General features: G+C 43.1%; 1 long non-coding RNA gene across 1 annotated transcript; it reads left to right on the top strand.

Moving 5' to 3' along the window:
* The first annotated feature begins 228 nt into the window (after positions 1–228).
* LOC134295408 (uncharacterized) lies at positions 229–13,348 on the top strand. Its single transcript, XR_010001968.1, has 2 exons — positions 229–756; positions 6,594–13,348. It is a non-coding gene; the product is annotated as an uncharacterized LOC134295408 (long non-coding RNA).
* Positions 13,349–15,416: the final 2,068 nt, after the last annotated feature.

Raw genomic sequence — 15,416 nt, 5'->3', positions numbered from 1 at the left:
CCATGTATTTCCCTCCCCATTCCTGCAAATTGGATCGTGGAAATGGATCTCACCCTGGCCTCTCCAATAGGGGAAATGGCCAGGCCTTCTAGGTGGGCAAGGCACTGGTGCTGAGAGAGGGAAGGGGCAAGGTGTGTGTGTGTATGTTGTGTGTTTGTGTGCCGGAAAAAGGAACTTGTGTTCCGCGGAGGCGTTAGGTTTGGGCGAGGCTAATGGGCAGAAGGCATGAAAGCTGTGAAGCCACTTTGAATGGGAAGCCACAATGATGTGTTACAAATTTATAAGTGCTATACATATTTGATTTACTCCGTGGCAGACCCCCCCCCCCCCCGCTCTGTCTTTTTCTACAAGGAAGCCCCAACCAAACCCGTGTCTTCGCATAGATGGAGCCATTCTGAGTGCGCAGGGAAAAGAGAGGCGAGCGGGCGCACTCACTCACTGGCTCGCTCGCTCCCTCGCTCTCTCACACACGCCGTAATAATGAGGTTTAATTCTCTACCCAAGCAGAACTTGAGCAATAATAATAAGCACATCAGAACAATTTGTTTACTGTGGCATCGCACAGACGGCAAAATAAGGTCCGAGAAAGACAAGCTGCCAGGGACGGCTGATTTATTTTTTCTTTCTTTTAGGGGGAGGGGGACAAAATTAAGGAAAAGCGAGCCAGGGAGGAAACCAAATTCCACACAGCGAGGAGAAACGTGGCTGGAAAAGGGGAAACCCGCCGGTAGGAAGGACCTGGTGGCCTGGTTCAAGGTATGTGCTTCTCAAACCCGTCCCTTCCTTGGTCGTTGCTTTTCTGGGCGACAGAGGGGGAAAGCAGGACCGGAAAGCTCCCCGTTGTCGCCCGCCCTTTAGTTTTCTCGCCCAGGATGCCCTTCCAGAGACATCAGCAGCATCTGTCTCTCTACCTCTCCGTTTCATAACCCCTCTGATAATAATCATAGCTGCTTACCTGTCAAATTGACTTGTAGCATCATTCTGCCGATTTTAATAGCCTTGCGTCTACAACAAGGAGAAGCAGCTTCCAAGAGAACGTATTGTACATTCAGAGGGGCTTACCGATTGCATTCAGTGGGTCTTACTCCCGCGTAAACGAAGCAGCTGGGGGTTGAATCCGTGACAAAGCTCGTGTTGACTAGAACTGATCAGGATTAATCTACCTGCAGGAAGGAGAAGCAAACCCTTGACTAAGATAGTTAGGCGGTTGGAGGGATAAATAATGTTATCCTCCTGCCACGTTGGTAATTTAACGTTTACCAACGTGGCAGGAGAATAACATTATTCTCCACATCCCCAGAAAACAATTTGCAAATGGACAGCACTCTTTCACAGCTCGAATCACATGCCCAGGAAAGCTGGACCTTTCTCAGATCCATGGGAGTGTTTATATTATATATGATCTCTGTGTCCCGACCAGGGTAAAGTTGCAGGGCCCACCTTATACCCTATTGAACTCTTTGCCACTGACTTGTAGTTCGAGAGTCAAGATGTCTCTAGGAATAAAAACGAGCTCCTGGGAAATGAAGGGGGGAGTGCAACTTCCTTCCAACAGTGTCTCTTTAGGTCTGGCTGTTCGATCAGATGGGAGGAAGGGAGAAAACTGCACGGGAGGAATGGGGAGAAATGGAGGAGACCGGGGTTGCTGTGAGTTTTCCGGGCTATATGGCCGTGTTCCAGAAGCATTCTCTCCCGACGTTTTGCCCACATCTATGGCAGACATCCTCTAAGGTTGTGAGATATATTGGTGGAAACTAGGCAAGGGAGGTTTGTATATCTGTGGAAGGTCCAGAAAGAACTCTTGTCTGTTGGAGGCAGATCAATTAATCACATTGATTTGCATTAAAATGCATTGCAGCTTCAAGGCCCGACTGATTGCTGCTTGGGGGAATCCTTTGTTGGAAAGTGTTAGCTGGCCCTGATTGTTTAATGCCTGGAATTTCCTGTTTTCAAAGAGTTGTTTTTTTTTTTTAATTTACTGTCCTGATTTTAGAGTTTTTAAATACTGTGAGCCAGATTTTGTTCATTTTCATGGTTTCCCCCTTTCTGTTGAAATTGTTCACATGCTTGTGGGTTTCAATGGCTTCTTTGTGTAGTCTCCCAACATTCACACTTGCCTCTAACAGACAAGAGTTCCTTCTCCCACCCTGGACATTATACCACAGATATATAAACCCCACTTGTCTAGTTTCAAACAGACCACACAACCTGAGGATTCCTGCCATAGATGCGGGTGAAACGTCAGGAGAGAATGCTTCTGGAACATGGCCATACAGCCCGGAAAACTCACAGCAACTTAGTGAAACCCTTCGACAACACATGGATGAGACCCTCCGACAGAATCGGAAGATTTGCACCCAGGAAAATCTGCAGAGAGGAAACTGCCAGCGCAGGGCCATCTTTCTGGAAAGGACTCGGGATTGTCGGGAAAGAAAGAAAGAAAGAAAGAAAGAAAGAAAGAAAGAAAGAAAGAAAAGAAGAAAATTCTTTTCTAGGAAGGGAGGATGAAAGGAGAAGTCTAATAATGAGAGGTTAGATCTTAAACCTATTTCCTCAGAAGTAAATCCTGCCCCCAGTTAATAAATGTGCGTGGGAGGTCAACAATCTTAATTTAAGGGGGGGGGGTGTTTGTGTTTTAAGGAAAAGGTGGAGAAAATTTGGGGAGAGGAACCCCCCACTTCCCGCAACGGGACCTTGCCCCCTCTCCCCTGCCCCCTTCAGATTCCTAATGGTATTAATTAGCCTCCGACATGATCCGGGTTTGCCTTGCCCTTCTCTCCGCTCCGCACCCCACCCCTTCTTTTCAGATATTTCCCTAATCAGAAGCTCGCTGTTGGCCCATGTTGCTGCCCCTCATCCCCGGGCTTCTCCCCTCCCTCCTCCCTCCCTCCCCCTCCTTTCTCCTCTTCCCCTTTTCCCTTTTTCTCCCCCGACTGAGACATTAGCTGAATTCCCTGGGGGTGATTGGATGCAGTTCGCTGAAAGTCGACAGGCACGTCCTGGATGTTAGAAATTCACTTTTCCTCGACGTGACAAGGCTGAGTTCGATCTACAATTGTATTTGAAAGGGCAACGAGCGGAAAGATCTCCCATCATTAAAGCTTCTCCTCTCCTTTAGCGAAATAACAAGATACTTCATTTGCACACAAACACTCCTTTTAAAAAGGAAAGGGGGGAAAGAGAGAGAGAGAAAAAGAGAAAGCACCCACCTCGACCCTCGACAAACCTTTTAATAAGAATCACTCGCTGGGTAATTTACATCCAGGGAGGAGGGAAATGAAACCAAATCAAACCAGGACGTGTGGATGCGCCCAGGACCCCTCTCCAGATATCCGAGCTTCCCCAAAGCGTCCATGTGATCCAGTTGCCTTATCTCCCTCTTTTTTTTTTTTTGCTTTAAATCGTGAATCATATGTGAGTTGTAACAAGGGGATTGGCTTTTTTAACTTTAAATCTTGAATAAGATGTGAGTTGTAACAAGGGGATTTGCACTTACTCCCTGACCCTTGTAATTGGATTAAATATAGACTGAGACGTACAAAAACAGACCAAGATTGACACCTGCCAAGTGGGCTTCCTTATGATTGATTGTGATGCTTCGTGCTGGCAACAATAATGAAATAAATTGTATGGATAAAAACAGTGCGTTTGTCATTTCCGCGCCATAAGAAGGAGAAGGAGTAGGAGGCGAGGGGAGGGCAAGGGAAGGGAAAGGAAGGGAAGGGAAGGCCTTGGCTGGGAAGCGGTCCTCTGACAGCCCCCAAGCAGAGCCCACGCGGATGGAAGAGCCACAGGCGAGGAGGCCAGGGCCAGCAGAACCCGGAATCTCTTGGCACGACCTGTCCACTTTCCCAAGCGGGTCCCTTAACTGATAGGACGGGCTTTCAGGAAGAGGCCAGGAGGGCTTTCAGGCCAGGAGGGCTGGGAAGAGAATCATACAAAACCAAAATAAAGCCCTCACGCCGCACGCAATTTGGGAAGCCCAGAGGGAAGTCTCCAACAGGGCTTTGCAGTTCTCCAGGAGAGGCCAGGGAGACAGAGACATAAAGGGAAGCCGCCGAAGGGATCCTTCTCCTTTAGTGGAGTTTTTGGAGGATTCGCAGAAGTTTGAGGGAAGACTCGCCAACTCTGCATATGGTTAGGTAGGGCTTGGTGGAAATAAAGCTCAGGTGAGTCCCTGGGGCAAAGGTCAACCTATGGAGATGCCTCTCATTCAAAGCAGGAATAAATCTAGCCACTGCCTCCCAGACATTTCCCAGGAGGAAGTAAAAGTGTTTGTAATACAGTCATGGTTTAGGCCTAGATGCTGTAAGATCCTTCTGGTTGAGCCTCAAAGAATGGAAGGCTTCTGATCAAGTCAAAGAGGGGTAGCTCCTCCCAGCTACCCTCTTGCAACTTGGACTATTTCCACAAGGTAGAATTTATGCAGTTTGACACCAATTTATCTTCCATGGCTCAATGCTATGTAATCCTGGGATTCCTAGTTTGGTGAAGCACATGAAGTGAAAGGCTATTGGACATAACTTTTTTTTGGAAATAACTGCACCCAGTCTCTTGGCAGATATCTCTTTGGAAATACATGACAATCATAACCTTGTTGAAAAGTAAAAATGATGTCAAATGTGAATCTTTTTGAACATGTGGAAACCACCACTTAGTTTGAAATATGCACCCAGAGATAAAAAGCAAAGTCTTATTTTGAAAAATAACATACCTTGTTTACTCAAAAACATCTTGTATTAATTCACCATACATGCACATTTCTTATTAAAGTTCAGTTATAGATAGGATGTAGTTCTCTCTGTGTTGAGTATACAGGATATCATTCTTAATCAATAGTCTATAGTCTTTAGGTATAGTTACACTCACTGAAATCCATAAATCATACTTCTGTACTGAAGTCCTAACAGCAACATGCTCCCATCTCCACTGAGGAGATAGCAGATACATATCAATCTCCATTGAGGTGTTAAGAGATACTGAATACAAAATGGAGTCTTGAGTCTGAACAAGCTCAGTATAATCACATGTCTATAATCCTTCTCACACCAAAGAGGTACAGTCAAACTGGCAATTCAACATACACATAGAATACAGGTTAGCAAATATATACATTAACAAATAAATAGTGAAAGGCTTTGGAGGCTGCTATTTCCAACAAAGGTCTTGTAAAACCACAGCTTTTATGACTGCACAGCGTTGAGCTAGGGCAGTTAAAGTGGCTTCAAATTACATCGATCCTATAGTGTAGATGCAGTCTTGGCACCCCTCCCCGCAGGCCCAGAGCCCCCTGGCCTCGGAAGGGCTTCTGCCTGAGGCTCATGCCCAAGGGGACAACCTCTCCCTTTCCACAAGAGACCCGTGGGTTCGGCTTCGTGGCATCTCTGAGGCCTTGCTCAGGCAGTCAGCCTGCGGCCTCCTTTGTGGTAGAGCAGTGGTTCTCCACCTGGGGTCTTCAGATGTTTTTGGCCTTCAACTCCCAGAAATCCTAACAGCTGGTAAACTGGCTGGGATTTCTGGGAGTTGTAGGCCAAAACATCTGGGGACCCCAGGTTGAGAACCACTGTGGTAGAGACTGGAAGGGGTTCTTTTTTAGGAGCTCACATTGGCTGGACGTTTCTGGGAGCTCTAATCTAAACAAGTCCCCTTTTCCAACTCTGTGATCAGGGCTGGATTAACTACTAAACCAAATTAACCCGTGTTTAGGGCATCAAGCGAAGAGAATAGCGCAGAGATTCCCCATTGCTGAATTTACCATGAGCCATATGTTGCAACATTGCCAAGGGTGCAGCTGAACCAGGTCCCACCAAAATGGGCTCCCACAATCAAAGTTGGGAGGTTGTGGGTGGGATTTTTGAGAGGACTGGGTGATCAAAGTGTGTGTGGCTGTCCCCTCGGGGAGGAAGGCGGGGTAGAAACAAAGTCATTTTGCCATTAGAAAAAAAGAGGATAAAACTTTTCAAACAGAAATAAAGAGGAAGTATACAAAACCCACATTTTCTTGTATTATTTCATTTTGAAAAATAAAATGTCATATTTTGAATTATATACATATATTTGTATGTATGTGTATATGTATATGTATATGTATATGTATATGTGTATACCTAATGTGTGTGTATATATGTTATGGGGTACCCATTTTTTAAAGTAGTTAGGGTCTCTAAAGATTTTAATCCGGCTCTGTCTGTAGTATGCAATCATATCTTCCAGTTTATTTTGGCTTCCCTTTAGAGCAGGCATGGGCAAACTTGGGCCCCTCCAGGTGTTTTGGTCTCCAACTCCAACCGCTTAAGCGGCTGAGGGGGAAAAGGAAAGGGCCTGAGGCTGTTAGGAATGGTGGGAGTTGGAGTCCAAAACACCTGGAGGGCCCCAGTTTGCCCATGCCTGCTTTAGAGTCAGCTCTGAAATGGTGTCCACCCCCATATCTGGGTTTTTGGAAGGTATTTCACCTGCCTGCTGTAAGTCAAGGGGAACCCCACCCGCCTTTCCTCACCCCATGTGCCAAAGAAATTCAAATTCCTTTTCTACAACGTTGTGCCAGCCTTAGATACAAGGATGTTCAACCTTCCTTCTTTCTCTTCTTTCTACAGCCCTGGAAACCGAAAGGTGGGACCGGCAAACAAAGTCCACAATGTTTCCTTAGCTCATAGAAGAGAAGAGGCTGCCGACTGAGCCCCCTCCCCGCGACCCCCACGTCTCCTGAGAAAAATCCACACGTTGAAAGGAGACCCGCACCCGTATTTCCGTGCGTGGCACCTTTGCCGGCTGTGGGAGATGAGGGAACCCGTGTCAACTAGCTTGTAAGCGGCCGCTTGAGAGGGCGACTTTCCACGTCCCACCCAGAACTCCTCTCTGCCCCTCAGGGCTGTAAAGAGAGCAGGAGATAAAGGCACACTCCTCTCGGAGGAGGCCCTGTCTTCTCGCACGTGGGATCTCCTCCTCGGGCTGGGCGAAGTTAACCCTTTTAAGCCTCTTTGGGGGATTAAAGGACACATTCTTCGGATGCCTCATAGTGGCCCTCTTCGATTCCAAACTAATCTCGGAGCATTTGAGCTTTGCCTCAGGTCTACCAGGCACCTATTCCGCTCCTGGGGTGTTTGTTTATACAAAGGCTTCGCTCCACTATGAAAACATCTGACTATAGTCCATATCTGACTATTGTTCCCTTTTCTGAACCCTAATACACTCACGGTTCTCCCATAGGTCCCATTCCCAAGCTCTTCTCATCTTGGAAAATATTGGGATCCCACGTACATTGGATCCTGAAAGCCTCTAGATCTGCTTTCCAGAAAATGTGTATAGAGAATGGCACTAAGCTTGAAAGCCAGCCCTATTCGATTTGAATGGTTGAACTTAATGAGACATAGCAGAGGATTGAGGGGGAAATGCCAGGCACACTGATTTGGAACTAAGCCCATCAATCTCAATGGGACTTACTTGGAGGAACTTAGATTGAATTGTACTATTAGAGTCGCCTAATCTTTAATGGCCTTGTGTTAGCGAAAGCTGTCGTGGCCGGAATCACTGGATTGCTGTGAGTTTTCTGGGCCCTATGGCCATGTTCCAGAAGCATTATCTCCTGACGTTTCGCCCACATCTCTGGCAGGGATCCTCAAAGGTTGCCATATTAGAAACTAGGCAAGGGAGGTTTATATATCCGTGGAAGGTCCAGGGTGGGAGAAAGAACTCTTGTCTGTTGGAAGCAAGTGTGAATGTTGTAATTAATCACATTGATTAGCATTGAAAAGTCTTGCAGCTTCAAGGCCTGACTGATTCCTGCCTGGGGGAATCCTTTGTTGGGAGGTGTTAGCTGGCCCTGATTTATTCTTGTCTGGAATGTCACTGTTGTTCTTTATTTACTGTCCTGATTTTAGAGTTGTTTTTTTGTAATACTGGTAGCCAGATTTTGTTCATTTTCATGGTTTCCTCCTTTCATATGGGCGAAACCTCAGGAGAGAATGCTTTTTGAACACTCACAGCAACACATTTAATGGCTTTGTTTCCGGTTTGGACCTTCAGCATTACTGACACCTTTTTGTCTCCAGAGTAAGAGTGAAATGTATGAATCCTTAACCATTTTATCTGGGACATGATACAGATCCAATGATGGGCTGACCATTATATCATTTATAATTCAAAATGGGACACTAAAAACAAACAGGAAAGGAAAGTAGTCAATAATATCTCTCCCCAAATTCTTTGAGAAAGTATGGTACTAAAGCTGAGGTTAATATAATCTACCAGTGAACACCTAAATTTTTGAAGAAACTTTAAAAGAATAACTGAAGTAATATGCAAAAGAAGCCATTAAAAGTCCAAATTCAAGATAAAATCCATGATATTATGCTTCTAGTAAATGATCAGAAAGGGCCTTTTCCTTTGTTTATTTCCACCCAGAATGATATTAGTAATGCGAGTCAACCTCAAAGGGGTTGCTTGTCCCAACTAGAGCAAAGTCATCGCATCAAAGAAAGAAGAAAATGTTGATTCACCAAGTTTCTACTGAATTGGCATAGGTTTATTCTGGAGGGACCAGCGATTGGATTTAGGCCGGAAGGCTGTGGCAGCGCAGTATCGGACCGCTTTCCAGAATTTCATGCGGACAGAGGGACCAAGGAGAACAGCTCAATAAACCCGTGACTCGTTCAGAGGCTGACACCATCTGAAAGCAGTAGAGAGGCAAAGGAGGGCCGGCAAGGTAACATGGGCCTGTTGTTTAGTCTGTAGGGTTAGGCGTGTGGCCATAGGTTTTGGCTCAATGGGAGAAAGACAGGAGAAATGCAGAGAACAGGAGGCCTTCTAACAGTTGTAGAAAAGTATTGGTAACAGCCCTTCCCTCTTGGTTCAGTTGAAACCCATGGGAGGCAGCTATTCCTGTTGTTGTTCTGTGCCTTCAAGTGTTTTTTGATTTATAGTGACCTCAAAGTGAACCATCATGGAGTTTTCTAGGCATGATTTTGCTCAGCGGAGAGTTTGCCTTCCTCCGAGGCCGAGAAAGTGTGACTTAAGCAAGGTCGCCCAGTAAATCTCATGGCCAAGTGAGGATTAAAACCCAGGTCCTCGGAGTCCCAGTCCAACGCTCAAATGACTGCCCCATGCTAGCTCTCATGTAGCACCCTTCTTGATAGTAAATCCCACCCAAACAAAAACAAAACAAAACATTAATACAAGGAAGCAAGACTAAGATTGGGGCCTGTATTTAGACTAGACTGAGAAGTATTAACTTGGTTCATTGTTTCCTGTGCTGTACAGGAAGTCATCTAAGAAAACAGGAGCCTTTTTCAGATAGGCCTAGCCCTCTACATTTTGATTCATGAGTCTCTTGACTGGGTTGGAAGTGAACAGAGAATCCCACTTATTGCTATTTGGGTGGAAATTTCTTTGTACAGCCTTGTAGTCTCAAAGACACAAGTCTACAAATCTAAAATGTGGTAGATACTCATACATATAGATGTAGATATATCGCCTGCAGCCTCCAGACCATAACTGTGGTAGATATTCTTTCTCTCTCACACACATTATACACTATCTTCCACATTTAAGGTTTGGAGGTTGTAGGATATATGTATATTTGTGTGAGTGTATCTATCTCTACATATTTATCTATCTACCTAGCAGATTTGAGGTTTGGTGGCTGGAAGATTATTAATATATTTGTATCCAGTGTCAATCTGGTTTATTTGTTTTCTTGATTTTATATGGTTATAATAAAAGAAAAGAAAGGCATTTACCATGGAATACAAATAAAGTATTATTACTGTATTATTATTATTATTATTATTATTATTATTATTATTATTATTATTATTATTATCTGGCTGATTTAAAAGCAATTAAAGATCAGGGAAGAGATCTGTTTGTTTATAAAGGGTATAAGGCTTATAAAGGGTAGGAAGCATCTTATCTGAGTTTTTCTTAGCCAAGGCCACCCCTCAGCAGGATGGATTATAGAGTCTGGATGTGGAAAACAATCATCAAAAGGTCAAATCCAGACAAAGGTCTACAAGTATCTGTCAACATCTAGGCTCCTGATGGCCTAGTTAGGATTGCTAGTCAAAAGCCAGATTTATTTTATTTTATTATTTTTGTGATAGGAAATAAATTATTCTCTTCTTCCACTAAACTCTTTCCGGTTTCCCCCAATCAGTCTGATCTCAGTTCCAGTGAGAAATGGGGTATATCTGTTGTCGAAGGCTTTCATGGCCAGAATCACTTGGTTGCTGTGAGTTTTCCCAGCTGTATGGCCATGTTCCATTACTATTTTTTTCTGACATTTCGCCTACATCTATGGCAGACATTCTCAGAAGTTCTGTGGTCTGCTGGAAACTAGGCAAATGAGGTTTATATATCTGTTGAATGTTCAGGGTGGGAAAAAGAACTCTTGTCTGTTTGAGGCAGTCCTGAATGTTTCAACTGGCCACATTGATTATCATTGAATAGCCTTTCAGTTTCAAGGTCCGGCTGTTTATTGCCTGAGGGAATCCTTTGTTGGGAGGTGTTAGCTGGCCTTGATTGATTTATGTCTGGAATTTCAACAGAAAGGAGGAAACCATGAAAATGAACAAAACCTCTCTATCAGTATTTTTAAAAAAACTCTAAAATCAGGACAGTGAATAAAGAACAACATTCAAAAGACAGGGGAATTCCAGACAAGGTGGCCAATTGAAACATTCACGCCTGCTTCCCACAGACAAGAGTTCTTCCACAGATATAGAAACCCCACTTGCCTAGTTTTCAACAGACTTCCCAATCTGAGATTCCTGCCTTCGTTGTGGGCGAAATGTCAGGAAAAAATGTCTATGGAACAACGCCACACTGCCCAGAAAATTCACAGCAACCCATGGCATATCTGTTTCTGAAGCCTCTTCCACACAGCTGAATAAAATCCCACATTTTCTGCTTTGAACTGTGGTAAAGTGGACTCAGATAACCCAGTTTTAAGAAGATATTGTGGATTATTCTGCCTTGATATTCTGGATTATATGGCTGTGTGGAAGGGTCCTGATAGGAAGAGAGTCGCACCTAATCTCAAAGAGGAGTAAAGCAATATGTTGCTGCGACTCACAGGGCGAAGCATATTCTAAAACAACTTCTGTAATGACTAGCAAACTGCTTCTTATAAATTAAACCCGGAAAGCGATTTGAATCCTGGTAAAGGGAGGGAAGGAGGAGGAAGGAGGGCAGGAAAGAAGGAAGGGGGAAAGGGGGATAAAACCGAAGTTCCATCGAATTAGTTTGAGCCGGCTTGCTCTCCCCAGTGACTGCCTCTATTAGCATTATAATCTCAAACACCATTTTTTTATGTCACACTATTGTTAGTAAATCAACTCCTCAGGTCCACAGAGACGCTGACCCCTGGCAATTCAGCGAAAGTGTAATTATCTCCCCGAATCTTGGACAGATTTAAGAGATTACATCGCAACTAAATCTATATCAATGCTAATTTCCCTTCCTAGGCTCCAGGTGCCAGGCAGGAGGAGAGGCCCGGAGCTGCCCGGCAGGACCGCGTACAAAGAGGCGGCGGGGCTGGCGGAGGAGGAAAGAGGGGCCACGAGGCACCGAGCCCCCTCAAATTACACCCCCGCCCCACTTTCACCACAAAAAAAGCCTGGTTCTTGTAAGGCAAAGTTAAACAAAGCAGCTATGCTAAATTAGCGTCAAAGAAAAGCGAGTTTAATGCTCGGCTACAGTCAACTGGTGTATATTGGATGGCTAATTGTCTATCAAAATTAAGGAGAAAAGAACAAATGATTCGTTATAAGAAGGTGTTAAAAGCTCCCACAAAGGGAGACATTTCACAAATATAATATCGTTGGGAGGGTGCATTGGAGCCTTTCGGAGGGGAAAGAGACCTGAAAGCCCACCCCTCCCCACCCCGCACCCCAGACAACAAGGGGTCTCGCAGAAAGCTTTTTCCACGACGCTCTTTCGCTCCAAAGGGAAAGTCAACAGGGGAAAGCAGGCTGGGCTTTGCACGACTCAAAGCAGGAGAAACAAACAGCCGAGGCTCTCTGAGGAGGAGCAACAATATCCATTCCAGTCGAAGATGTGGCGAGGCAAGGAAGAGCAGGAAAGTCACCGAGACAGGACGGGTTGGGAGTTCAAGAGGGCTTTTAGGACACCGGGAAGATCTCCGGAGCAGGAGCCATAAACAGGAGCCGGGAGGAGGAAACCCCAAATATCCCAACCGCAGAACCGTGTGATGGATTCATAAGAAATCCCTAGTCCTAAAACACTTGTTTAGGAGATTTCAGGGAAGAGAAGTAACATCTACATGGATTCAAAGAGGGAGATACATACAAACACACACGCTCCTGTTACTGACTTTAGAAATTGTGTAATGATACTTTATAGGTGGGAAAAATATTTTAAAACTGTATAGTATTTATAAAAGTAATATAGCATATTAATTATTATATATCAATATATTATATTATATATACGGTTTCTATAGAGTATAGTATATATTTATTATATTTCACCAATATGAGTATCATAATACAAATGGTATAATACTACTTACATTGGTGGGAAAATAACAATTGCAAAATAAGGTGGTATAAGTGATGTACTGGAAAAATTACTAGTTGAATTACTGACTATACAATTTTTATAATGATACACACATTGCTGAGGAAATATATATATATATATAAAATACTTACATTTGTGGAAAAATAATAACAATTGCAAAAAAAAAGGTGGTATAAGTGATGTAAATTGAAAAATTGCTAGCTGAAGTACTGACTATACCATTTATATAATGATACTTATTGCTGGGGAAATTATATCTATCTAATTTTAAAATCTATATATTTATTGGGTTGCTGTGAGTTTTCCTGGCTGTATGGCCATGTACCAGAAGTATTCTCTCCTGACGTTTCGCCCACATCTATGGCAGGCATCCCAGAGGTTGTGAGGTCTGTTGGAAACTAGGCACGGGAGGTTTATATATCTGTGGAAGGTGGGAGAAAAAACTCTTGTCAAGTTGCAGTTAATCACCTTGATTAGCATTGAAAAGCCACGCAGTTTAAAGGCCTGACTGATTCCTACCTGGGGAAATCCTTTGTTGGGAGGTGTTGGCCCATGATTGTTTCATGCCTGGAATTCCCCTGTCTTCTGAGTGTTGCTGTTTATTTACTGTCCTGATTTTAGAGTTTTTAAAAATACTGGTAGCCAGATTTTGTTCATTTTCATGGTTTCCTCCTTTCTGTTGAAATTGTCCACATGCTTGTGGATTTCAATATATATATTTATTTTTCCCCAGAAATATAAGTATCATTGTACCATTTGTAAAGCCAGTAATTCTGTCAGTAATTTTCCAATACATCACTTATACCATCCATTTTATTGTTGTTGTAATTGTGAGGTTTTCTCCTTCCATTGGTTTGAAAAGGCATTTACAAAACCTTGCATGGCTGTGTTGAATGTAAGAAAGAGCGAAGGGCACGATCCAGCCAATGGATTTGGAGAGGGTGAAATAGAGACTCTTTTTGGAACCAAGTTGTTTGGGAGAAGAGGGAAAAGGCCAAGGTTCCTTACTTTTGGCGGGATGGTACTTCCAGAGGAGAATAAAACAAGTGGGACAAGAGGGAGGGAGGGAGGCGGGCGGGGCACACACTCCGCCGAGGCGTCAGCGCCCGATGGCCACCGCTAAACCCGACACCAATTTTGTCGATCTGCATTAAAAGAAGAAGTGCCGGAACGCTTCCGGTGGAGTAAATGTAAAAGAATCCATCTATGCGCCAGAAAAGAAAAGAAAAAAAGAAAGGGGGGGGGGGGGAAGCAAGCAAGCAAGCCCCAAACTAAATCATGCAGCAAGAAGGACAAACCGTCTGGAAAATGGACCTACGGAGCAGCAAGAATGTACTTTAAAAAGAAAGGGGGAAAAGGGGGGGGGGGGTTGGGGGAAGAGTCTTTGACAACTTGTGTCCTGAAGAAACTATCTTGAAGATAATTGAAATGATTACAATTCATCGCAGCATTACTTTGAATATGAACAGCCCAATAATGAAATCTTAGTCATACAGCCCAAATTGAATTTACATGGCAGCATTGTTCCGGATCTTCTTTCATGTCGAGTTTCCCCTAGAAATTTTGTGCTAATACATAATTCTGTACCACGTTGCATTATTCATATTTTGGGGGGAGAGGGTGGGGAGGAGGGGAGAAGAGAAGAAGTAATAGGTTTTCCCCGCCTTCCTTCCTTCCTTCCCCCAGTAAATGGTCTCCTCTAAAACTTCAAGGTAGGGATGCAAATGAAGGAGGGCTGGAGTAGCTCCCTCTCTCCGAGAGATCAGGGGGTGGACTACAACACACACACAGCCAGGCAGGCTATTTGTGAGTGTGAGCATGCTCACTCTCTTTTAAAAATACTTCGTTTTATTCCATTCTTATGAGTAAAGGTATATCTCTATCTATACACCTTTACTCATGAGAACGGAATATACATTTATATTTGAGTAAAAAATATATAGTTTTACTCATAAAGGAATAAAGCAGAAAATATTGTATCTATGTGTATGTATGTATATACACACACACATACCTTTATTCATAAGATATATATACACACACACAGACACACACACACACACACACACACACACACACAGAGATAAAATAGTTTCTGTTTTATTCCTTTCTTATGAGTAAAGGTGTATATATATGTACACACGCACACACATACATACACACCTTTTCTCATAAGAAAGGAATAAAGCAGAAACTATTTGTATCTCTCTGTGTGTGAGTGTGTATATATGTGCGTGTGTGTGTGTGTGTACAGCTCCATCTCAACAATCAAAAACCAAAGTAGAAGATCCTTTAAAATCTAGAAGAATATCCTACACTTAAAAGCAGTAAGCTATACTTTAAAGTATATCTATATCTATATACCTTTACTCCTACATATGCAAATACATACATATACACACAGAGAGATAAAATAGTTTCTGCTTTATTCCTTTCTTATGAGTAAGTGTGTATGTATGTATAATATATAATATATTATATATATTATATGTATTATATTATACACACGCACACTTTTACACATAAGAAGGGTATATACTCACGTATACATACTCATATAGTTTCTGCTTTATTCCTTTCTCATGAATAAAGGTGTGTGTGTGTATGTGTGTGTGTGTGTGTGTGTGTGTGTGTGTGTGTGTATATATATATATATATATATATATATATATAAAGAGCAAGGGTACACACACATATATACACATAGATAAACTATTTTCTGCTTTATTCCTTTTTATTAGTAAAGATATATATATATATATATATATATGAGAGAAAGAGAGAGAGAGAGCTTTACTCATAAGAAAGGAATAAAGCAGAAACAATGTTCATCTCTCTGTGTGTAAGTATATGTATGTGTGTACAGCTCCATCTCAACA

The sequence above is a fragment of the Anolis carolinensis genome, chromosome 1 (genome assembly GCF_035594765.1).
Source record: "Anolis carolinensis isolate JA03-04 chromosome 1, rAnoCar3.1.pri, whole genome shotgun sequence".
In the NCBI taxonomy this organism is placed as follows: Eukaryota; Metazoa; Chordata; class Lepidosauria; order Squamata; family Dactyloidae; genus Anolis; species Anolis carolinensis.
Note: the sequence above shows the minus strand (reverse complement) of the source record. Positions and strands in the feature narration are given on the sequence as shown.